This window comes from Loxodonta africana, chromosome 4 (assembly GCF_030014295.1).
Source record: "Loxodonta africana isolate mLoxAfr1 chromosome 4, mLoxAfr1.hap2, whole genome shotgun sequence".
Lineage (NCBI taxonomy): Eukaryota > Metazoa > Chordata > Mammalia > Proboscidea > Elephantidae > Loxodonta > Loxodonta africana.
This window is the reverse complement of record NC_087345.1, coordinates 51795410-51821356: the sequence shown is the minus strand read 5'-3', so window position 1 is coordinate 51821356 and position 25947 is coordinate 51795410.

The window sequence follows — 25947 nt, the reverse complement described above, 5'->3', positions numbered from 1 at the left end:
CTCTGGTGGTGTTTCTATCACCAAGGCCATGTTTTCCAACTACTGATCTTTGTTTCCAGCTTTCATATTCCAGTTACCAGAAACTATCAGTGCATCTCGATTGCATGTTTGATCATTTCAGACTGCAGAAGTTGGTAAAAATCTTCAATTTCTTCATCTTTGGCATTAGTGGTTGGAGCATAAATTTGAATGATAGTCATATTAACTGGTCTTCCTTGCAGGCATATAAATGTTGTCCTATCCCTGACAGTGTTATACTTCAGGATAGACCTTGAAATGTTCTTTTTGACAATAAATGTGACACCGTTCCTCTTCAGTTTGTCTTTCCCAGCATAGTAGACCATATGATTAATTCAAAATGGCCAATACCAGTCTATTTCATCTCACTAATGCCTAGGATATTGATCTTTATGCATTCCACTTCCTTTTTCACAACTTCCAATTTTCCTAGATTCATACTTCCCACACTCCATGTTCTGATTATTAATGAATGTTTGCAGCTGTTTCCTCTTATTTTGAATTGTGTCGCCTCAGCAAATGGAGGTCCTGGTAGTTTTACTCCATCCGTGTCATTAAGGCCATTCTACTTTGAGGAGGCAGCTTTTTGCCAGTCATATTTTTAGTGCCTTCTAACCTGAGGAGCTTATCTTCTGGCACTGTATCAGACAATGTTCTTCTCCTATATGCGAGGTTTTTCTGGCAATTTTTTTTCAGAATTATGAATAGTATTGCAAAGAGTGTGAATTCCAGAAACTTAGTTGTGTTATTGAGGAATCTGTACTTAGACCAAGAGGCAGTTGTTTGAATAGAACAAGGGGATGCTGCATGGCTTAAAATCAGGAAAGGTGTGCTTCAGGATTGTATCCTTTCACCACACTTATTCAACCTGTATGCTGAGCAAATAATCGGAAAATCTGGACTATATGAAGAACACGGCATCAAGATTGGAGGAAGACTCATTAAGCAACCTGCAATATGCAGATGACACAACCTTGTTTGCTGAAAGCTAAGGGGACTTAAAGCACTTACCATTGAAGATCAATGACTACAGCCTTCAGAATAGATTACGCCTCAACATAAAGAAAACAAAAATCTTCACAACAGGACCAATAAGCAACACCATGATAAACGGAAAAAATATTGAAGTTGTCAAGGATTTCATTTTATTTGGATTCACAATCAACATCCATGGAAGTGGCAGTCAGGAAATCAAAGAACGTATTGCATTGGGCAAATCTGCTGCAAAAGACCTCTTTGAAGTGTTATATAGCAAAGATGTCACTTTGAGGACTAAGCTGTGCCTAATTCAATCCATGGTATTTTTAATTCCTTCCATATTCATTATGGATAATGAATAAGGAAGACCAAAGAAGAACTGATGCCCTTGAATTATGGTGTTGGAAAAGAATATTGAATGTACCATGGATTGCCAGAAGAACAAACAAATCTACCTTGGAAGAAATACAGCCAGAATGCTCCTAAGAAGCAAGAATGGTGAGACTTTGTCCCAAGGACTTAGGACATGTTATCTGGAGGAACCAGTGCCTGGAGAAGACATCATGCTTGGTAAAGATTGAAGTTGCCAAGGATTTCATTTTACTTGGATCCACAATCAACAGCCATGGAAGCAGCAAAAGATGCATTGTATTGGCTAAATCTGCTGCAAAGGACCTCTTTAAAATGTTGAAGAGCAAAGGCGTCACCCTGAAGACTATGGTATTTTCAATCACATCATATGCATGTGAAAGCTGGACAATGAATTAGGAAGACCGAAGAAGAGTTGACGCCTTTGAACTGTGGTGTTGGCGAAGAATATTGAATATACCGTGGACTACGAAAAGAACGAACAAATCTGTCTTAGAAGAAGTACAACCAGAATGCTCCTTAGAGGCAAGTATGATGAGACTGCGTCTTACTTACTTTGGACATGTTGTCAGGAGGGATCAGTCCCTGGAGACTGCTTGGCAGAGTACAGGGTCAGCGGATAAGAGGGAGACCCTCAACGAGGTGGATTGACACAGTGGCTGCAACAATGAGCTCAAGCATAACAATCATTATAAGGATGGCTCAGGACCGGGCAGCATTTCGTTCTGTTGAGCATAAGGTCCCTATGAGTCGGAACCAACTCGACGGCACCTAACAACAGCAACAGCAACAAACTAGAGGGTTAGCGAAAATGAGGAAGACTCTGAATAAGATGAATTGACAAACCTGCAACAATGGTTTCAAACAGCACATGTTGTGAGGATGGCGCATGACCAGGCAGTGTTTGTTCTATTGCACACAGGGTTGCTATGAGCAGTAACCAATTCCATGGCACCCAAGAACAACAATAATAGGGGAAAAGTAAAATCAATCGTGCTGCTTATTATGAACTCTTACAAATTTGCAACTGAAACCAATGGTTAAAGTACGATTTTTCTATGCAATGCCTTCACAACATTAGCACAGAGAATCAGAAGCTATCTGAACACTGATAAGCAACCCAGCAATTTAAAGTCATCCTGAGGCAATTTTCAATGTTATGGTTCCTTTCTTTATAAGTAATTCTCTTCTCTGTAAAAAAAAAAAGAAAAGAAAAACTTTATTTTATTTTATTTTTATTTATTTTTTATTTTTTCTGTAGGTACGCTTAATTAGTTACTTATCTCGTATTTTTCCTCTCAGGGGAGTAGATCTTCATTTTTGTGTAGTAAAGATGTTTTAGTACTCTTTTAAACTTTTTACCAAGACCTCAAGGAACTTGCATCCATATCGTACTAGTTTGGAGCTTTTATTTGCAAGTAACACAACTCAATTTGAGCTAGTCCAGGCATCGAGGTTGATATATTAGAAAGATACAGAAGAGTCTCCCAGAATGAAAACAGCGTCAAACAAACACATCACCTCCAGGGTCACTGGGGGCTAGAAATGAAGAGTGTCCTGTAGCATCTCTACATTTTTCCTTCTTTCTAGATGTTGGCCTTGTTCTTTCAGGCTTTTTTTCATATAGAACAGACAGGATTACAGAGACTTTAGAGTCATACCCTTAAAGGTCCATGACAGAGGGAAAAGAGAATTTTTTTTCTATAAGGCTCTCTTAGAAAATCTTGGGAGTGAAAATGTTGAATTTTACTGAGTCCTGTGTCAAAAACCTAAATATGCAGAGAAACACCAAAAATTAATATAACAGAATGTATTTACTGTGAGTAGATACAATCGACAGCAATGGAGTTGGAGATACAATTTGAATTGGGCAGAGTTAAGCTGCAAAGTAGCAGAAAGGCACTAGGAAGAAGGGATAGTGAAAATGGTTTATATAGGCCATTGGCACATTAATATAAGATAGCATCAGAACAAAGAACATATGCAGGACTTTAGGGTTGGTTGCTTGTAGAAATAGTCTCTAAGGGCATGCCATACATTCTCCAGTCAGACCCTGAGGTTCCTGTTCCTTGAAACTGGCTGCACTTATATAATTCTCTAAAAGAGCCCAATGCCTAAGGCAAAACAATCTCTGAGAAGCTGCTTACTAGGCTATTGTTTGACTTGAGGAGCCCTGGTGGAGCAGAGGTTAAGCATTCAACTGCTAACCATAATGTCAGCAGCTCAATCAACCAGCTGCTCCTTGGAAACTCTATGGGGCAGTTCGACTCTGAGCTATAGGGTCGCTATGAGTAGAATTGACTCAATGGCAACAGGTTGGTTTTTCTTGGTTGGTTTGACTTGAAGGTGACTTTAGAAGAGCAGTTCCTTAAAGGCTTAAGGTCCAAAAGGACAATTAAGGGCAGATGATCTGAATGGGTCACCCTAATTCCATGGACCCAGAAATCTGGATTCTAGGAGAATTAAAACTGTTTCTCACCTGCAATACTAGAAAACAGCAATGATGAAAGAAATTCCCTCATCCTTTGTGTTGAGGAAAATGGTTTGTGCAAATAACCACCCTTCTCATATGATTTAGATAAGACTCATGGGTGCTCCCTTGTTTACCTATGACAATGCCAGACAATGACCCTCCAAATTCCCTTCCTTTCATAAATGAGTAACTGAATTGCTTATCCTTACTGATCAATCAGAAACAGAGTGCTTGTTAACCAAACCTCGGTTTAATATCTTGCTTTCCCCACATGTCCCTGCACTTTGGCCCACTTTAGCCTAAACCAACATACTACCCTTCTTTAAGGGACCCTCATGGAGAATATCACCACTCGTCTGTCAGTTTGTTGTACTTTGGTGGCTTGCATGTTGCTGTGATGCAGAATGCTATGCCACCAGTATTTCAAATACCTGCAGGGTCCCCCATGGTGGACAGGTTTGAGCAGAAATTCCAGCCTAAGACAGACTATGAACAAAGGCCTGGCAATCTACTTCAAAAAAATAAATTGGTCAGTGAACACCTTATGAATAGCAGTGGACCATTGTCTGATATAGTGCTGGAAGATGAACCTCTCAGGTTAGAAGGCACTCAAAATACGACTGGAGAAGAACTGCCTCCTCAAAGTAGAGTTGACCTTAATGAAGTGGATGGAGCCGAGCTGTTGGGACCTTCATTCGCTGGTGTGGCATGATTCAAAATGAGAAGAAACAGCTGCAAACATCCATTAATAATTGGAACTTGGAATGTACTGCATGGTTTAAAATCAGGAAAGGTGTGCATCCTTTCACCATACTTATTCAATCTATATGCTGAGCAAATAGTTGGAGAAGCTGGACTATATGGAGAAGAATGGGCCATCAGGATTGAAAGAAGACTCATTAACAACCTATGTATGCAGAGGATACAACCTTGCTTGCTGAAAACTAAGAGGACTCGAAGCACTTACTGATGAAAGTCAAAGACTACAGCCTTCAGCGTGGGTTATATCTCAGCATAAAGAAAGTAGAAATCGTCACAACTGGACCAATAAGCAAAATCATGATAAACAGAGAAATGATTGAAGTTGTCAAGTATTTCATTTTACTGGGATCCACAATTAACGCCCATGGAAGCAAGAGTCAAGAACTCAAAGGATGTATTGTATTGGGCAAAACTGCTGCAAAAGACCACTTTAAAGTTTTAAAAAAAAAAAAAACAAAGATGCTACTTTGAGGATTAAGGTACGTCTGATGCAAGCCATGATATTTTTAATCACCTCATATGCATGAGAAATCTGGACAAGGAATAAGGAAGACCAAAGATGAAGTGACATATTTGAATTATGGTGTTAGCAGAGAATATTGAATATACCATGCACTACCAGATAAACAATCAAATCTGTCTTGGTGGAGGTACAGCCAGAATGCTGCTTAAAAGCAAGAATGGGGAGACATTATTTCGTGCAGTTTGGACATGTTATTAGGAGGGACCAGTCCCTGGAGAAGGGTATTAAGCTTGGCAGAGAGTCAGTGAAAAAGAGGAGGACTCTCAACAATATGGACTGACACAGTGGCTGCAACCATGGGCTGAAATGTAGCAATGATTGTGACAAAGGAGTGGGATCGGACAGGGTTTTGTTCTTTTGTACTTAAGATTGCTATGAGTTGGAACCAACTCAACAGCACCTAACAACAAGAAGGAGAATAGGCTGGCCTCAGCATAAAATATTCTGGCTTACTATCTGATGATATCCCTCTTTCATCATACTTTCCCCCACCTGGATTTTTTTTTAGCATTGTTTACACTTGATCTCTGTAAGAGAAAAATGTGTTGCCCATAATTCTTGAAATGCTTGTCGTTTTCAAGGTCAGAGTGCTATCCCTATCATGGTATTCCACTTCCTATACTGTTACAATGGCCCCTGTTGTTTTCCGCCTTTTCTTTCTGAATAAAGCATCTCCCTATCAAAGACTGTTTTTGTTTGTTTGTTTTTGCAGAAGGGACAACATTCTGGACCAGGCTAGGTTAGGTTCTCATTCCCAGACTAGTTATTTTTTATTTTTTTAATAAGGGCAGTTTCTCTTATCTTTGTTAACTATTTTTTTTAAATATTCCTTATAACTTCAAGTCACCAAGCTTTTTTGTTCTATCACAAATTTTATAATGACAACATAACTACTGTAATAATTTCAATGTTAATAATAATAAAATTATTATGTTGCTGTTATGTGCCGTTGAGTCAGTTCTGACTCATAGTGACCCTTTGTACAACAGAATGAAACACTGCCCTGTCCCGCTCTTTCCTCACAATCTTTGCTATGCTTAAGCCCATTGCTGCAGCCACTGTGTCAATCCACCTTATTGAGGGTCTTCCTCTTTTTCAGTGACCCTCCACCTTACCAAGGATGAAGTCCTTCTCCAGGGACTGGTCCCCCCTGATAACATGTCCAAAGTACATGAGATGAAGTCTCACTATCCTTGCTTGTAAGGAGCATTCTGGTTGTACTTCTTCCAAGATAGATTTGTTCATTTTTCTGGCAGTACCTAGTATATCCAATATGCTTCGCCAACACCATAATTCAAAGGTGTCAGCTCTACTTTGGTCTTCCTTATTCATTGTCCAGCTTTCGCACGCATATGAGGCAATTGAACATACCATGGCTTGTTTCAGGTGCTCCTTAGTCCTCAAAGTGGAATCTTCAATTTTGAGGATGTCAAAATTGACATAGCTAATGTTTATTGAGTGCTAACTATTTGCCAGGCTCTGTACCTAACAGATGTATATAGCCACTTTCAATGCTCAAAACAACTATGATGCTGGCACTGGAGTGAAACTGGAAATTAATTAGTTCATATTGGTAACTGATTGTCAAACAGTGGCTTTATTACTATAGAACTGGTGGAGAACCTAAACTGATAATTGTTCAAGAAGTCTCAGAATTGATCCAATGTGAATGATTTTGATATACAGACAATGACAGACTTTTGGCTTTTGTAACATTATGCATGAGGTGAAGACTTCTGGACACTCACCAAATCTGTCTTCCTTCTTTGTAGATACACATGCAGCTAGACTTCATTTCTAAGCATCTTTGTTGTTGAGTATGCCCAAATGACTGAGTTTTAATCCATGGTAAGGGATATGTGTACCTTCTAGACTTTGCCCACACACCTCTCATGTGCTACTCCAAGCTGTTTCCTTTCCATTGGCTGGATGCAGACAACGAGGAGGCATAGAGGAAAGGGACCAGAGATGACAGACCCTAGAGGAGAGTCATCTCAGCTACTTGAGCAGCTGCCCTGGACTGTAACATGAAATTTTGAAATCTACTTGTTAACTATAGTCTACCCTATTCTAACTAATAGAAAACATTAGAGATTTACTTGATCATTTATAAATAATTTCATAATACATGCAGTTTTTATTTTTGTCACTAGCAATAAATTCAGTAAATACCTGAGGAATGAGTAAATAAATGAATAAGTGATATAGAATCTTATCTGGCTGACTGACTGATATAAAGCAGGTGTGCTTCACAAGCAGGGGGAAAAGTATTTTTAACTGACTCCTCTATAATTCAGCCAGCTAGACTTCTAGAAAAGTCTTCTGCACTAAAAATGAAATAGTGGTTTTTCTCCTTGTCTTTGCAAAGCAAACCACCATTTCACAAGCATCAGTTCTTATCCTTCAAATATGTGTTTTGGGGAAAGCTCAGTTATATAATAACTTCTTCCTTAATGATAGTACTATCAGCTCCGATTTTACAAACAAGGAAATTGCTGATTTTATTGCTGCTGTATTGTCTTACAGTTATGTAGGTTAGAAGTCTGACACGGGTCTCACTGGGATAAAATCAAGGTGTTAGTCCCCCAAAGTCACCTTTTAACTAAATAGCAGGTTAGCTCAAAAAACAGTGTCACACTTGAGTACTGTGCTCTTTTTAAAAATTATCTGTGTGAGACCAAATGGTCAACAGTTACTCTAAAGTAAGGATGAGAAGGTTGGGGGACAGTGAAACTCAGCATGTGGGAACGGAACAACTAGAACGGAAGTAATGGGAATGTTGACACAATATGAAGGATCTAACCAATATCACTGAACAACATGTGTAGAAGTTGTTGAACGAAAACCTGTTTTGCTGTATATACTTTCATCAAAATACAACAAAATATTACAAAATTAAAAAATCAAGGTTTTAGCAGGGCTGAGTTCCTTTCTGGGGGTCCTAGGGAAGAATCCTTTTCCTTACCTTTTTTAGCTTTTAGAGGCCACTTACATTTGTTGGCTTCTGACTCTCTTCCTCCATTGTCAAATTCAGCAAAGGTGGGTTGAGTCCTTCTTATATGGAGTAACTCTGACCTCTTCTGTCTCCCTCATCCACTTATAAAGACCCTTGTGATTACGTTTGGCCCACCCAGATAATTTTGAATTATCTCCCTATTTTAAGGTCAACAGATTAGCAACCTTAATTCCATCTGCAACATTAATTCTCCTTTGCTATGTAACCTAATATATTTACAGGTTCAGGGGATTAGGACGTAGACATGTTTGGGGGGCATTATTCCACCTACCACAGAAACTGAGGCACACAGGTGTACAGTTGGCATTACAAGCATGTGGATTCATTCCAAGTATCTTTGTTACCCAGTTTTTAGCTTTTCATTGGTGATTAAATTCATTCTTCTACATGTTTTAGCTCTGATACTACTTTCTTGGTAAGGACGTCTTCATTTTAAAATAATTTGAATTTTTATTACATTCTTTTTATGTGGCTAACCCGTCTTTGTGACACAGATTTGATTAGTACACAGATACTGCCATCCACATTTCTCTGGGCTTCCAGAATTATTGACATTTTAAATACCACTTTATTGTAGTAAAATAAAAATCTCTCTGTCATAATATAGAAAATATATGCCTGTGTTGCTCACTCTCCATTTGTCCTCTGCCTCAGATCTATTCTCTTCTCTTTGTCATACTTTGTTTCTACAGAAGGAATAATACAAATCCCACACTTGTTTAGCAACTGGCTTCAAAATAGACTGAGCCAATGGGAGCCAAGAGCAGATAACAGTGTTGGAAGAGAGAGAGCACAGGGTTTTTTTTTTCCTTTGCTTCCTCCCTGCCTTGGCATATAGGATTGGTTCTACATTCATCATAACTTCCACCGGAAGGTCCTGGTCCACAGTTCCAGCTATCACTGAGTTTTAGGTGTCACTGTGTCCCCACTGCACCCTACTCCCCCACCTTTTTTTTTTTTTTTTACTAAGGGTAGTGCTAGCTTCCCATTGTTCTGGTGTCTGGTGCATTACCAACTCTTGTTTTTTCCCTTCCTTTTCTCGTACTTCTGTAAGTTGTCTTTTCAACAAGTTGCTTCATTTAAAACAAATCCTGTTTTCTGCTGGAAATCTGATACAATATCTTCAAGCAAATTTTTCAGAAACTGCTTTTTTAAAAAAAAAAAAAAACTTTTGTTAATGGTAAAACAAACACATTTCCAACTCAATGGGACTATTACCTCTGCTTGGATGTTTTTTTTTTTTTGGATGATATACAAAAATGGCTCTGAGAAAAGGAAAGAAGATAATCAGTAGGGTCTTTCTTCTCTTTCTCTGTTATCTTGCTCTTGCTTATATTTTGTGGTATCCTTGGAGAGCTCAGAACCACTCATTTGTTCATTTAATAATTCATTCATCATTCAGTATTTATTTAGAACCCATTATTGTAATATATTGATGAGCAAAAGAGACAAGGTCCTTGCCCTCATGGAGCTTGTAGCCAAATGGGGAGAGGTAGAGAGAGACAATTTTAAATCACGCAAATATAAAATTACAAATTGTCTTACCTGCTATAAAAGAAAAGTACAGGGAACTATAACATGGAAGGAGGATGGGCATAATTAATTGTGGAAGCTTCTTTATGAAGTGATGTGTGAGCTGAAGTTTGAAGGAAAGGAACAGTAACTCAGAGTACTTGTGGTGATGGCAGGAGGCTGTAGAGTGGCGGTAAGAAAGTTTCAAGGAAAGCACAAAAATGTACAAAGGCATTGAGCAATCACAGAGCTTAACACTTTTGAGAAAGTCAGAAACAAATGAAGCTGGGTTGCACAGAGCAAGAATAGTAGGAGATAATGTGAGGGATGAACCAGAGGCCAAACTAGTCAGGATTTTGCAGCCTTGTTAAATATATTGGTCATCAACTTAAGAGCTATTGGAGGCCATGGAATGATTTTAAGTAGGTGAGTGACGACACAATTTGTTTCTTTAAATGAATATAGTTGCTGCTGAGATAGTTCCCAAGGAGACATGAAGCTAGCATGGTGGAAGGTTTCTCATCGAAGCAAGTGATGAAAGTAGCTGAGACCAGGATGGCAATATAGTAGAGATACAGAAAAGTGGACAAATTCAAGAGATGGTTAAAAGGTAAAATGGTAGGTCTTTATGAAAAATAGGATGTGAGGATAAAGGAAGAGGAATGAGTCCTAGGTTTCTAGCTTGTGAAGTGGGATGAGGCCTTGAATGAGACAGGGACAATTGGAGGAAATTCAAGTTTAGAGGGACGAACAGCGCATGTTGAGTTTAGGATATGGCTGCTTTGACTTTTAAATAGATACCTAAGTAGCTGAGTCTCACAGGCATATACACAATGTTTCTGGACCCTCAGAGAAGAGACCTGAATAGAGAAATGTGGGCTCATTAGAGAACAAATGGTGACTGACATCCTGAATAAGGAGGAGAGTGAATAGAATGAGAAAGGAGGTGATCTTCAAGAAGTGTAGGGTTTAGCAGAAGTGGCCATTGTGATTGATCCAGGAAGTATTAGGTGACATATGTCATGTCCTTTAGGAAAATTTACCAAAGATATTAGGACCACTTGACTCTCTGACCTCCATTACTTTGCCTAAGTCATAGCTATACTACTTTTTTCTAAAAAGAAATATTTTATTTCTCTTCTTTTGTCACTCCTCCCTGTTGAAAGAAAATAAATCAAAAACCTTAAAATTTTTTGTACAATCTGAATAAAATGACTGTTTCAATTTTCTGGTATTTACTTATATTAGTTATAAAAATCCAGCTCTATATTGTAAACACTTTGAAATGGAGTTTCCTTTGCAGTAGTTCTTAATGTTGAGATGTTATGAATCCTTTGAGTATCTGATGAAATAATAAACCTCTTGTCGTAGAAGAAAGTGAATATGCCCACATTCAAAATTTTGCAACCAAATCCATGAGGCTCAGGAACCTGCAAAGTCCATCACCCATCCATAGGCTCCCTAGAGCTTGGAGATTAAATCCTCCTGTACCAAGGGAACACAGAAAGAGTGTTTTGCTCTTTTTATCTTAATTTTAGTGATATAACAGACTGCTTTGATTTTGGATACATTAGGTATTTTTGAAGGATGTGAATTCCTGATATTCTACATGTGTTTTGTTTCAAGATTTGTGGCTTTTAATGATTATATATTGTGACACTTTTCATGACATTGAGCCTCTGCACCAATGACAAAATGGAAGATCAAAGAAGTTTTGAAGAAGAAAAAAAGCAAACATTGATTTCACAAAAACTATCACTACAGAGTAACTTTCAACCTGGTAAATTTTCCCTTTGGCAACCAAATTATTTTTTTCTTTGTGCACAAACATATTTATTTGATTTTTCCTTATTCTTTTCCCCTGGAGGAGTACACTGAAACTGAGCTATCCACAAAGTATGAGAAATCTTTTCTAGACCGTTATCTAAAACATAACAGATTGTAAACACAGTAATATAAGACATGCAAAATTAATGTCTCTGCTTTTCCCATAATTTTTTAATAGCTACAATTCTTCCTTCTGACAGTCCCTTATTGAGACTACGAAGCCGCTGGTTTTTACTGTGGGTTTTAGTTTTTGGCATCCTATTTTATAGCAATATATTGAATTGGCTTTCTAGCTGCAATATCACTGTAGGCATAGAAGATTCTTGAAGATACGCTTGTAGTTCGATTTACTTTATTCAGGGTCGGTCACTTGGCTGTTCTGGCCACTGGTCCTAGGTCCCTGGGTAAGAGAGAACTCCATCACTGTTACCCACACCTGGCACATGGCAGGATCTCAATAAGTCATTGCTGTCATTAAACAAGACAAGTGTGACTTAGTGACCTAGAAAATCTGACTCAGAATCCCAGCAGCAGCCCTACTCTCTACAAATGCAAAGAATAGCTCTCTGAGAAGCTCCAGTTGGGTGAGATCTGATGTGTTTTATAATGTTTCGTTAGAGAGATAGCCTTGTATTTGAAATATAAACACTTCCAATGAGGAAACTATGCAAACAGGAGGGAAGAGGCTAGCACCAGGTTGGCATGCAGAGAACTCATGATAGTAGTGATAGGGATAGTGGTTCACAGAGTGAAAGAGAAAACAGAGTGAGCTGAAAGTTGTGCTCTTGACCACATGCCAAGGGTAAGCCAAGATTTAAATTTGCCACCAAAGTATGATACCCCAAAGAAAGGAATAGTCAGAAAATTGTCAAACCTGCCCATATTTTCACTTCTCCTTAAATATTTCTTTTTGGGAGTAATTTAAGGAGAAAATGAACGAAGTTTAGTTTTTTTTTGTGTGTGTGTGTGTTTTTTTTTAATTAATTTTTATTAAGCTTCAAGTGAACATTTACCATTCCAATCAGTCTGTCACATGTAGGTTTACATACATCTTACTCCCTTCTCCCACTTGCTCTCCCCCTATTGAGTCAACCCTTTCAGTCTCTCGTTTCGTGCCAATTTTGCCATCTTCCCTCTCTCTCTATCTTCCCATCCCCCCTCCAGTCAAGAGTTGCCAACACACTCTCCAGTGTCCACCTAATTTAATTGGCTCACTCTTCATCATCATCTCTCTCCCCCCCACTGACCAGTCCTTTTCATGCCTGATGAGTTGTCTTCGGGGATGGTTCCTGTCCTGTGCCATCAGAAGTTCTGGGGAGCATTGTCTCTGGGGTTCCTCTAGTTGCATTCATATCATTAGGTATGGTCTTTTTATGAGAATTTGGGGTCTGTATCCCATTGGCCTTCTGCTCCCTCAGGAGTTGTCTGTTGTGCTCCCTAGCAGGGCAGACATCGATTGTGGCCAGGCACCAACTAGTTCTTCTGGTCTCAGGATAATGTAGGTCTCTGGTTCATGTGGCCCTTTCTGTCTCTTGGGTTCTTAGTTGTCGTGTGGCCTTGGTGTTCTTCCTTTGCCTTTGCTCCAGTTGGGTTGAGACCAATTGATGTCTCTTAGATGGCCGCTTATTGGCATTTAGGACCCCAGGCGCCACAATTCCAAGTGGGATGCAGAATGTTTTCATAATAGAATTATTTTGCCCGTTGACTTAGAAGTCTCCTCAAACCATGTTCCCCAGACCCCAGCCCCTGCTCCACTGACCTTTGAACCTTTCATTTTATCCCGGAAACCTCTTTGCTTTTAGTCCAGTCCAATTAGGCTGACCTTCCTTGTATTGTGTATTGTCTTTCTCTTCACCCAAAGCAGTTCTTATCTACTGATTGATCAATAAAAAACCCTCTCCCTCCCTCCCCCCTTTGTAACCACAAAAGTATGTGTTCTTCTCCGTTTTTTCTATTTCTCAAGATCTTATAATAGTGGTCTTATACTATATTTGTCCTTTTGCCTCTGACTTATTTCACTCAGCATAATGCCTTCCAGATTCCTCCATGTTATGAAATGTTTCAGAAATTCGTCACTGTTCTTTATCGATGCTTAGTATTCCATTGTGTGAATATACCACAATTTATTTACCCATTCATCCGTTGACGGACATCTTGGTTGCTTCCAGCTTTTTGCTATTGTAAACAGAGCTGCAATAAACATGGGTGTGCATGTGTCTGTTTGTGTGAAGGCTCTTGTATCTCTAGGGTATATTCCGAGGAGTGGGATTTCTGGGTTGTATGGTAGTTCTATTTCTAACTGTTTAAGATAGCGCCAGATGGATTTCCAAAGTGGTTGTACCATTTTACATTCCCGCCAGCACTGTATGAGAGTTCCAATCTCTCCGCAGCCTCTCCAACATTTATTATTTTGTGTTTTTTGGATTAATGCCAGTCTAGTTGGTGTGAGATGGAATCTCATCATAGTTTTAATTTGCATTTCTCTAATGGCTAATGATCGGGAGCATTTTCTCATGTATCTGTTGGCTGCCTGAATATCTTCTTTAGTGAAATGTGTGTTCATATCCTTTGCCCACTTCTTGATTGGGTTGCTTGTCTTTTTGTGGTTGAGTTTTGACAGAATCATATAGATTTTAGAGATCAGGCGCTGGTCGGAGATGTCATAGCTGAAAATTCTTTCCCAGTCTGTAGGTGGTCTTTTTACTCTTTTGGTGAAGTCTTTAGATGAGCATAGGTGTTTGATTTTTAGGAGCTCCCAGTTATCTGGTTTCTCTTCATCATTTTTGGTAATGTTTTGTATTCTGTTTATGCCCTGTATTAGGGCTCCTAGGGTTGTCCCAATTTTTTCTTCCATGATCTTTATCGTTTTAGTCTTTATGTTTAGGTCTTTGATCCACTTGGAGTTAGTTTTTGTGCATGGTGTGAGGTATGGGTCCTGTTTCATTCTTTTGCAAATGGATATCCAGTTATGCCAGCACCATTTGTTAAAAAGACTGTCATTTCCCCAATTGACTGACACTGGTCCTTTGTCAAATATCAGCTGCTCATACATGGATGGATTTATATCTGGGTTCTCAATTCTGTTCCATTGGTCTATGTGCCTGTTGTTGTACCAGTACCAGGCTGTTTTGACTACTGTAGCTGTATAATAGGTTCTGAAATCAGGTAGAGTGAGGCCTCCCACTTTCTTCTTCTTTTTCAGTAATGCTTTGCTTATCCGGGGGTTCTTTCCCTTCCATATGAAATTAGTGATTTGTTTCTCTATCCCCTTAAAATATGACATTGGTATTTGGATTGGAAGTGCGTTGTATGTATAGATGGCTTTTGGTAGAATAGACATTTTTACTATGTTAAGTCTTCCTATCCATGAGCAGGGTATGTTCTTCCACTTAAGTATATCCTTTTGAATTTCTTGTAGCAGAGTTTTATAGTTTTCTTTGTATAGGTCTTTTACATCCTTGGTAAGATTTATTCCTAAGTATTTTATCTTCTTGGGGGCTACTGTGAATGGTATTGATTTGGTTATTGCCTCTTCGGTGTTCTTTTTGTTGATGTAGAGGAATCCAAGTGATTTTTGTATGTTTATTTTATAACCTGAGACTCTTCCAAACTTCTATTAGTTTCAGTAGTTTTCTGGAGGATTCCTTAGGGTTTTCCATGTATACGATCATGTCATCTGCAAATAGTGATAGCTTTACTTCCTTCTTGCCAATCTGGATACACTTTATTTCTTTGTCTAGCCTAATTGCCCTGGCTAGGACTTCAAGTACGATGTTGAATAAGAGTGGTGATAAAGGGCATCCTTGTCTGGTTCCCGTTCTCAGGGGAAATGCTTTCAGGTTCTCTCCATTTAAAGTGATATTGGCTGTTGGCTTTGCATAGATGCCCTTTATTATGTTGAGGAATTTACCTTCAGTTCCTATTTTGGTAAGAGTTTTTATCATAAATGAGTGTTGAACTTTGTCAAATGCCTTTTCTGCATCTATTGATAAGATCATGTAGTTTTTATCTTTTGTTTTATTTATGTGATGGATTACATTAATGGTTTTTCTGATATTAAACCAGCCTTGCATACCTGGTATAAATCCCACTTGATCAGGGTGAATTATTTTTTTGATGTGTTGTTGGATTCTATTGGCTAGAATTTTGTTGAGGATTTTTGCATCTATGTTCATGAGGGATGTAGGTCTAAAATTTCCTTTTTTTGTAATGTCTTTTTACCTGGTTTTGGTTTCAGGGAGATGGTAGCTTCATAGAATGAGTTGGGTAGTATTCCGTCTTTTTCTATACTTTGAAATACCTTCAGTAGTAGTGGTGTTAAGTCTTCTCTGAAGGTTTGGTAGAACTCTGCAGTGAAGCCGTCTGGGCCAGGACTTTTTTTTGTTGGAAGTTTTTTGATTACCGTTTCAATCTCTTTTTTTGTTATGGGTCTATTTAGTTGTTCTACTTCTGAATGTGTTAGTTTAGGTAGGTAGTATTTTTCCAAGAATTTATCCATTTCTTCTAGGTTTTCAAATTTGTTAGAGTACAATTTTACGTAGTAATCTGAAATGATTCTTTTAATTTCATTTGGCTCTGTTGTGATGTGGTCCTTCTCGTTTCTTATTCGGGTTATTTATTTCCCTTCCTGTTTTTCTTTAGTCAGTCTGGCCAATGGTTTATCAATTTTGTTAATTTTTTCAGAAAACCAGCTTTTGGCTTTGTTAATTTTTTCAATTGTTTTTCTGTTCTCTAATTCATTTAGTTCAGCTCTAATTTTTATTATTTGTTTTCTTCTGGTGCCTGATGGGTTCCTTTGTTGCTCACTTTCTATTTGTTCAAGTTGTAGGGACAGTTCTCTGATTTTGGCTCTTTCTTCTTTTTGTATGTGTGCATTTATCGATATAAATTGGCCTCTGAGCACTGCTTTTGCTGTGTCCCAGAGGTTTTGATAGGAAGTATTTTCATTCTTGTTGCTTTCTAAGAATTTCCGTATTCCCTCCTTGATGTCTTCTATAACCCAGTCTTTTTTCAGTAGTGTATTGGTCATTTTCCAAGTATTTGAGTTCTTTTCCCTAGTTTTTCTGTTATTGATTTCTAGCTTCATTGCCTTGTGGTCTGAGAAGATGCTTTGTAATATTTCGATGTTTTGGATTCTACCAAGATTTGTTTTGTGACCTAATATGTGGTCTATTCTAGAGAATGTTCCATGTGCACTAGAAAAAAAAGTATACTTTGCAGCAGTTGGGTGGAGAGTTCCGTATAAGTCTATGAGGTCAAGTTGGTTGATTGTTGTAAGTAGGTCTTCCGTGTCTCTATTGAGCTTCTTACTGGATGTCCTGTCCTTCTCCGAAAGTGGTGTGTTGAAGTCTCCTACTATAAATGTGGAGGCATCTATCTCGCTTTTCAATTCTGTTAAAATTTGATTTATGTATCTTGCAGCCCTGTCATTGGGTGCATAAATATTTAATATGGTTATATCTTCCTGATCAATTGTCCCTTTTATCATTATATAGTGTCCTTCTTTATCCTTTGTGGTGGATTTAAGTCTAAAGTCTATTTTGTCAGAAATTAATATTGCTACTCCTCTTCTTTTTTGCTTATTATTTGCTTGATATATTTTTTTCCATCCTTTGAGTTTTAGTTTGTTTGTGTCTCTAAGTCTAAGGTGTGTCTCTTGTAGGCAGCATATAAATGGATCGTGTTTCTTTATCGAGTCCGTGACTCTCTGTCTCTTTATTGGTGCATTTAGTCCATTTACATTCAGCGTAATTATAGATAAGTAAGTGTTTAGTGTTGTCATTTTGATGTCTTTTCATGTGTGTTGTTGGCCATTTCATTTTTCCACATACTTTTTTGTGCTGAGACGTTTTTCTTAGTAGATTGTGAGATCCTCATTTTCATAATGTTTAACTTTATGTTTGTTGAGTCGTTACGTTTTTCTTGAGTTATGGAATTGATATTCCTTTTTGTGGTTACCTTATTATTTACCCCTATTTTTCTAAGTAAAAACCTAACTTGTATCGTTCTATATCGCCTTGTATCACTCTCCATCTGGCAGTTCAATGCCTCCTATATTTAGTTCCTCTTTTTGATTATTGTGATCGTTTATCTATTGATTTCCCTGATTTCCTGTTATGTGTTTTATTTTGTTTATTTATTTATTTTTTTTTAGGATTAATCTTACTTTGTTTGTTTTTGTGCTTTCCCTATTTAAGTTGGTTGATATCAGGACGTTCTGTTTTGTGACCTTGTATTGTGCTGGTACCTGATATTATTGGTCATCAGGCCAAACAATCTTCTTCAGCATTTCTTGCAGTCTTGGTTTAGTTTTTGCAAATTCTCTAAACTTATGTTTATCTGTAAATATCTTAATTTCTCCTTCATATTTCAGAGAGAGTTTTGCTGGATATATAGATCCTTGGCTGGCAGTTTTTCTCCTTCAGTCTCTGTATACGTCGTCCCATTGCCTTCTTGCTTGCATGGTTTCTGCTGAGTAGTCTGAACTTATTCTTATTGATTCTCCCTTGAAGGAAACCTTTCTTTTCTCCCTGGCTGCTTTTAAAATTTTCTGTTTGTCTTTGGTTTTGGCAAGTTTGATGATAATATGTCTTGGTGTTTTTCTTTTTGGATCAATCTTAAATGGGGTTCGATGAGCATCTTGGATAGATATCCTTTCATCTTTCATGATGTCAGGGAAGTTTTGTGTCAGGATTTCTTCAACTATTTTCTCTGTGTTTTCTGTCCCCCCTCCCTGTTCTGGGACTCCAATCACTCGCAAGTTATCCTTCTTGATAGAGTCCCACATGATTCTTAGGGTTTCTTCATTTTTTTTAATTCTTTTATCTGATTTTTTTTCAGCTATGTTGGTGTTGATTCCCTGGTCCTCCAGAAGTCCCAGTCTACATCCTAATTGCTCGAGTCTGCTCCTCTGACTTTCTATTGCGTTGTCAAATTCTGTAATTTTATTGTTAATCTTTTGGATTTCTACATGCTGTCTCTCTATGGATTCTTGCAACTTATTAATTTTTCCACTATGTTCTTGAATAACCTTTTTGAGTTCTTCAACAGTTTTATCCGTATGTTCCTTGGCTTTTTCTGTAGTTATCCTAATTTCATTCGTGATATCTTTAAGCATTCTGTAAATTAGTTTTTTATATTCTGTATCTGAGAATTCCAGGATTGTATCTTCATTTGGGAAAGATTTTGATTCTTTTGTTTGGGGGGTTGGAGAAGCTGTCATGGTCTGTTTCTTTATGTGGTTTGATATGGACTGCTGTCTCCGAGCCATCACTGGGAAACTAGATTATCCATGTAATCAGCTAAAAAAAAAATGCAGTCAGATCCCTATCTGAATTCTCCTTCTGGCTCAGGGTATTCGGATGTTAATGGAGCCGCCTGGGGAGGGTGGGGGAGGGATCAGAGAGCTAGGCGTGTAGCACCACAGAATATAGAGCTGATCCCCGCGTTCGCACTCCGCCTCCATCCACCAGAATCCCGGCAGGACGGCTCCCCGGCTGGGATGCTACTCTCGCCACTCCAAGATCAGTCACTTCGCCCTGGGGATTTCTCCCTCTGGTGCGCCGCACCGCTCGCTCAAACTGGGTGGGCATGGCTCTCATGAACGTCTGGGCGCCCCCCTCCGGGGTCACTTTAGGGAAATATAGCTGATCCCCACGCTCGCGCCTCGCCCGCTTCCCACCAAACTGCCGGCGGGACGGCTCCCTGGCTGGGACACTGCTCTCCCCGCTCCAAGATCAGTCACTGCCTCCCGGGTGCTTCTCCCACCAGCTGCGCCGCTACGCCGCCTGCTCCAACCAGCTAGACTCCCTCTCGGGATGGGTTTGGGGGGGTAGGGCTGGGCCCCTTGTCTGTGCCGTCTGCCCCCCTGGGCTCTGCCCCAGCTCGGGCTCCGAAGGTCACCTGCCTGGTACGCTGGCTCCTAGTTCTGAAAACGATCGCTGTCTGTCCGTATTTGTTCGTTCTCCGTCTCTAAGTCTGTGTTTGTTGTTCAGAGTTTGTAGATTGTTGTGTATGTGATCGATTCACTTGTTTTTCCAAGTCTTTGTTGCAAGAGGGATCCGCGGTAGCGTCCACCTAGTCCGCCATCGTGGCCCCCCGCCGAAGTTTAGTTTTTAAAAAGCCCTTAGATTGGTCATGAAGACATCTGAGATATTAACACAAATGACCATGGTAAGAATCAAGTACAGATTCAGGAACACTTTCCTGTGGGTTAGTTCTGAGGAGCTATGGTGAGGTGGTCACCAAGAATTTGGAGATCAGGGAATTGTGGTATAAACATATAGTGGATCCAAGCATAGATATGCAAAGTCACCTAAAGGAAACTATTGTTCCAAGGTATGTGTAGAGAGGAGTGGGGATACAGGAATACTGACTGAATACTAACATAGTTACAGAATGACCGCTCGGTCAATTAAACTATGAAGACACTGTTCAGACATGGCAGTACAGAAAAAAAAAAGAAACAAATTGGTGATATTAATAATTAATGTTTATTTAGAGCTTAATGTGTCCAGCCATGTTGATGTTACGTGCCACCAAGTTGGTTCCGACTCATAGCTGCCCTATGTATGAGAGAATGAAACACTGCCCAGTCCGGTGCTCAGTCCTGTGCCATTGTTGCAGTCACTGTGTCAATCCATCTCATTGAGGGGCCTCCTCCTTTTCGCTGACCCTCTACTTTACCAAGCATGATGTCCTTCTCCAGGGACTGATCCCTCTTGACATGACCAAAGTGTGTCAGACATAGTCTTGCCATCCTTGCTTCTAAGGAGCATTCTGGTAGTACTTTTTCCAAGACAGATTTGTTTGTTCTTTTGGCAGTTCATGGTATATTCAATATTCTTCTCCAATACCACAATTCAAAGGGGTCAATTCTTCTTCGATCTTCCTTATTCATTATCCAGCTTTCAAGTGCATAGAAGGCAACCGAAAACACCATGGCTTGGGTCAGACACACTTTGGTCTTCCAGATGACATTTTTCTTTTCAACACTTAAAAGAGGTCTTTTGCAACAGATTTGACCAATGCAATGTGTCTTTTGATTTCTCGACTGCTGTTTCCATGCATGTTGATTATGGATACAATTAAAATGAAATCTTTGTCAACTTCAACTTTTCTCCATTTATCATGTTGTGCTCTTTGGTCCAGTTGTGAGGATTTTTGTTTTCTTTTGTTGAGGTGCAATCCATACTGAAGGCTGTGGTCTTTGATCTTCATCAGTAAGTACTTCAAGTCCTCTTCACTTTCAGCAAGCAAGGTTGTATCATCTGCATAACTCAGGTGGTTAATGAGTCTTCCTCCAAACCTGATGCCCCATTCTTCTTCATATAGTCCAGCTTCTCGTATTATCTACTCAGCATACAGATTGAATAGCACGGTGAAAGGATATAACCCTGACACACACCTTTCCTGATTTTAAACCAAGCAGTATCTCTGTGTTCTGTTCAAACAACTGCCTCTTGATCTATGTACAGATTCCTCACAAGCACGATTAAGTGTTCTGGAATTCCTGCTATTTGCAATGTTATCCATAATTTGTTATGACCCACACAGTCGAATGCCTTTGGACAGTCAATATAACACAGATAAACATATCTCTGATATTCTCTGCTTTCAGCCAGCATCCACCTGACATCCATAATGATATCCCTGGCTCCGTGTCCTCTTCTGAATCTGGCTTGAATTTCTGGCAGTTCCATATCAATATGCTGTTGCTACCACTTTTGAATGATCTTCAGTAAAATTTTACTTGCGTGTGATATTATTGATATTGTTTGATAATTTCCATATTTGGTGGGATCACCTTTCTTGGGAATAGGCATAAATATAGACCTCTTCCAGTCAATTGGCCAGGAAACTGTCTTCAAATTTCTTGGCATAGATGGGTGAGTACTTCCAGCACTGCATGCATTTGTTGAAACATCTCAATTTGTATTCCATCAATTCCTGGAGCCTTGTTTCTTGCCAATACCTTCAGTGTAGCCAATACCTTCAGTGTAGCTTGGACTTCTTCCTTCAGTAACATTGGTTCCTTCTCATGTGGTATCTCCTAAAATGGTCAAACATTGACTAATTCTTTTTGGTATAGTGACTCTGTGTATTCCTTCCATCTTCCTTTGATGTTTACTGAACCGTTTAATATTTTCCCCATAGAATCTTTCAATATTGCAACTCGATGTTGAATTTTTTCTTCAGTTCTTTCAGCTTGAGAAATACTGAGCATGTTCTTCTCTTTCTGTTTTCCATCTCCAGGTGTTTGCACATGTCATTATAACACTTTACTTTGTCTTTTCGAACCACACTTTGAAATCTTCTGTTCAACTCATTTACTTCATCACTTCTTTCTTTTGCTTTAGCGACTCAACCTTCAAGAGCAACTTTCAGAGTCTCTTCTGACATCCATTTTGGCCTTTTGTTTCTTTCCTGTCTTTTCAGTGACCTCTTGCTTTCTTCATGGATGATGTCCTTCCACAACTCATCTGGTCTTTAGTCATTAGTGTTCAACATGTCAAATCTGTTCTTGAAATGGTCTCTAAATTCAGGTGGTATATATTTAAGGTTGCACTTTGGCTCTTGTGGACTTGTTCTAATTTTCTTCAGCTTCAAATTGAACATACATATGAGCAGTTGATGGTCTGTTCCACTGTTGAGCTTTTCCATTGTCTCTTCCCACTGATGGAGTCAATTTGATTCCTGTGTATTCCATCTGGCACGGTCCACATGTATAGTTGCCATTTATGTTGGTGAAAAAAGGTATTTGCAATGAGGAAGTGACCCCATTGGTATTTTAATACTGGTGGCATACCTTCACATCAACACAAAAGCCCCCACAGTACAAAAAAATGACAGATATGTGGGAGTGGGCAGTCATAGGTCTATTTAATCCTCATAGTTATCCAATTATGTATGTACACATATTATTCCTATTTCAGGGATAAAAAGACTGAAGCTTGCAGTGGTAAATGACTCATTCTGGCCACACAATTAAGTAATGGGGTAACTCCAGAGCCCATACTGGAACAAGGAGCAAAATATCTGACTTCATGTGGTTGGTTACTAATGTGTGCCCATTGTTAAGATGAGAGAGATGCATCAGATAATCTTATCCTGGTGCTACCAGTATGTATTTCATTCATTTATTTTTATTCACTTATTTGACAAATATTTATTCAATATCCATTGTGGGCAAATCTGTTTAAGGCATTGGGGTACAGGATCATGACTAAAAACAGACACAATTCTTTCCACCATGGAGCTTACAAATTAAAATGAAACTGTGATAAACACTGTGTTTTCTTTTTCATCCCATGAACCACTATCCCCATTGCTATTGTAAATGTGGCAACGTGAACTCAGAACAGGTAAATATGACCATGAGAACCTAGACCAGGGCAGTTTTGTCCAAGTCAGTGAGGCCAGCAAAGGGTGCCCTGAAGAAGTAAGCAACATTTGAACCAAGATTTGAAAATTGTGTGGCAGCTAGCTCTATAAAGAAGAAATAAGTACAAACATATGCTAGACAAAAGGAATGTTATGTACCAGGTTGTTATGATGCGCGGGGGGGTGGTCTATGAAGGTGACGGTATAGCAAGTATGAGAGATTAGGCTGGTTGAAGCTGAGGAAGGGGAGGGCATGTGGAGGGAGATAAAATTGGAGACTATGCATAGTCTCAAATGGCATTTAGGGAGATTTGTATTTATTTATGGTAAAAGTAATGGGAAATCATTGTTGATGGTGGTTGGGGGGTAGTGATAAGTGTTTTAAACAAACCATGATGGTTATAATATGAAGAATGGATTGGGCAATGGAAGAGTGGAGATCAATCAGAGGCTGTTGTAGCCGTCCATGAGAGAGCTACAATGGTTTTGTTGATGGTTAATGGTTCAAGCGTTGAGGTTGGTAAGCTTTTTTATAGCCTAGAATCAACAGGACTTAGAGAAGAACTGGTTATGAGGATGGTAGGGGAGAGGGCATTACCAAGGGTGACTTCTGAGTTTCTATTCTATGCAGCCACATGAACGCAGTACCATCAGGAATGCATTCCACTGTTTTCTTACTTTTGCGCATTTCAGATATGGCAAACTAGTCTCTCAGAACTGATAGGAGAGGGTCTCAGAGCTTTCAGAGAACCTTGTCCAGCTGGTCTCTCCCTCCTATGGACACCACTTCCAGCCTCCTGTTGTTGTTATTATTGTTTGCCATCCAGTTGATTCCAACTCATAACAACCCTATAGGACAGAGTAGAACTGATCCTTAGAGCTTCCAAGGCTGTAATCTTTACTTATAGAAGCAGACTCACATTTTTCTCCCAGGGCCACTGGTGGGTTCGAGCCACCGACCATTCGATTAGCAGCAGAGCTCTTACCCACTGTGTCTCCAGCCCTCTACTAGCTACTTATTTTTACACTCTAGTTTCCAATCTTCTCCACGAAGCAGAGAGCAAGGTTCTTCTATGAAGAGACTCTGGAGAGCCCAGAACTTGGGGAGGATGGGAATGGTTAGGAACAGGCATTATGTGAAGTTCTAGGGAATCACAGGTAGAAGTTAATAATTGCCTGGCAGTAAGATCCTATTTAAAGTAGAATATCTGAATTTGTTAAAAACCTAGACTGCACTCTTACATGACTTTCCTTCCCAAAACCAGACAGTCAAGCCTTAATTTCCTATTATATTCGCTAGATGTTCTTTTTGAGTGAAAAGTAGTTCATAGTTAACAGCGATTAATGTTTACAGTTGGAAGTATAAGGGGAATATCTATTGTATTTTGTTCATACTTTTTATTATCAAAGGCTTTTGTTTAAAAGGGTTCTACTCCAATTTTGGTCTTCAGTAAATGAATGTGTGTTCCTGTCTTCATAATTATGTTCACATTTGACACATTTTGCTTTTCAGACCTTTTGTTTTACTGTCATGTAATCAAATTATGTCTTACAAATAAAAGTATAAATAGAAGCAAATTTAGACAAGTTCCTTAACCTCTTTGTATCTCAATTTCCTCATCTCTCAAACAAGGACATAATACCTACAGAGTGGCGAAAACAATTTTCTCACTCTCGTTACTTTTCTGGCTCAAAATAGAAACTTCTGTTTCTTAGAGATATTAGATTGAAGCTTTCTGCATTTTTTCCCACCCTTCACACTGGTTTGTCCCCACAAGAGGAAAAGCGATTTTAGTAATTGTTGAAATAGAGAGAGTCTGACATCCATTAATCCGTATTTATCTATTGGGCATAGATAATGTGTTAAAAAGCTTAGTAGATACATCCCATACGGACTCTCTATTCTTCTATTTCTAGGTACATTTACAAACAGACCCTTAATGTGTGCTATGGGGGCAGTGGTGGTTCAGTGGTAGAATTCTCCTCTTCTATGCGGGATCAAAACCAAACCAAACCAAACCCATTGCCATCCAGTCGATTCTGACCCATAGCGATCCAACAGGACAGAATAGAGGTTTCCAAGGAGTGGCTGGTGAATTCAAACTGCCAACCTTTTGGTTAACAGTTAAGCTCTTAACCACTGCACCACGAGGGCTCCTCCACGTGGGATAAGCCTGTTGCCATGGAGTTTATTCCGACTCATAAGACTCTGTAGGATAGAGTAGAACTGCCTTACAGGGTTTCTAAGGAGCAGCTGGTGGCTTCAAACTGCCAACCTTTTGGTTAGCAGCCCACAAAAAAAAAAAAAAAAAAACCCACTGCCCTTGAGTTAATTCCTACTCTGCGACCCTATAGAACAGAGAAGAACTGGCCCATAGAATTTCCAAGGAGGGCCTGGAGGATTTCAACTGCCAATCTCTTGGTTAGCAGCCATAGCCCTTAACCACTAAGCCACCAGGGTTTCCGGTTAGCAGCCAGGCTCTTCAATTCCCAGCCAATGCACCTTATGCTCAGTCATCACCTGTCTGAGGGTGGAGGCTTGTGTGTTGCTATGACACTAACAGGTTTCAGCAGAGCTTCCAGACTAAGACCCAGTAGGAAGAAATACCTAGCTATCTACTTCTGAAAATCAGCCAAAAAACTCTATGGATCATAATGATCTGATCCACAACGAATCATGGGCATGGTACAGGACCTGGCAGAGTTTTATTCTGTTTTGCCTGGGGTCACCATAAGTCAAGACCCGAATTGACAGCAGCTAATAACAGCAATGTGTGTTATGGCTTAATTATAATAAAAGTTTGTTTCTCTCTCACATAAAAGTCCAAGAGAGGTGTTCCTGATTGATAGGAGCATTTACTCCACGTGGTAAACACAGGCTGCAGATCCTTCCATCTTGTGGGTCTGCTAGCCCTTGGACAGTTACTTGCATCCCAAAAGCAGAAATGGAAAGACAGTGTGGAGGGGCCTCACTTCTGTTCAAAAGCCTCGGTTCAAAACAGCAGGCATCAGAGATTTTTGGTGAGAAGTTTTTGGACTTATGGCCTCTCCATGCTTCATGGGGTTTGAGGCAGGCTATAATTCCTC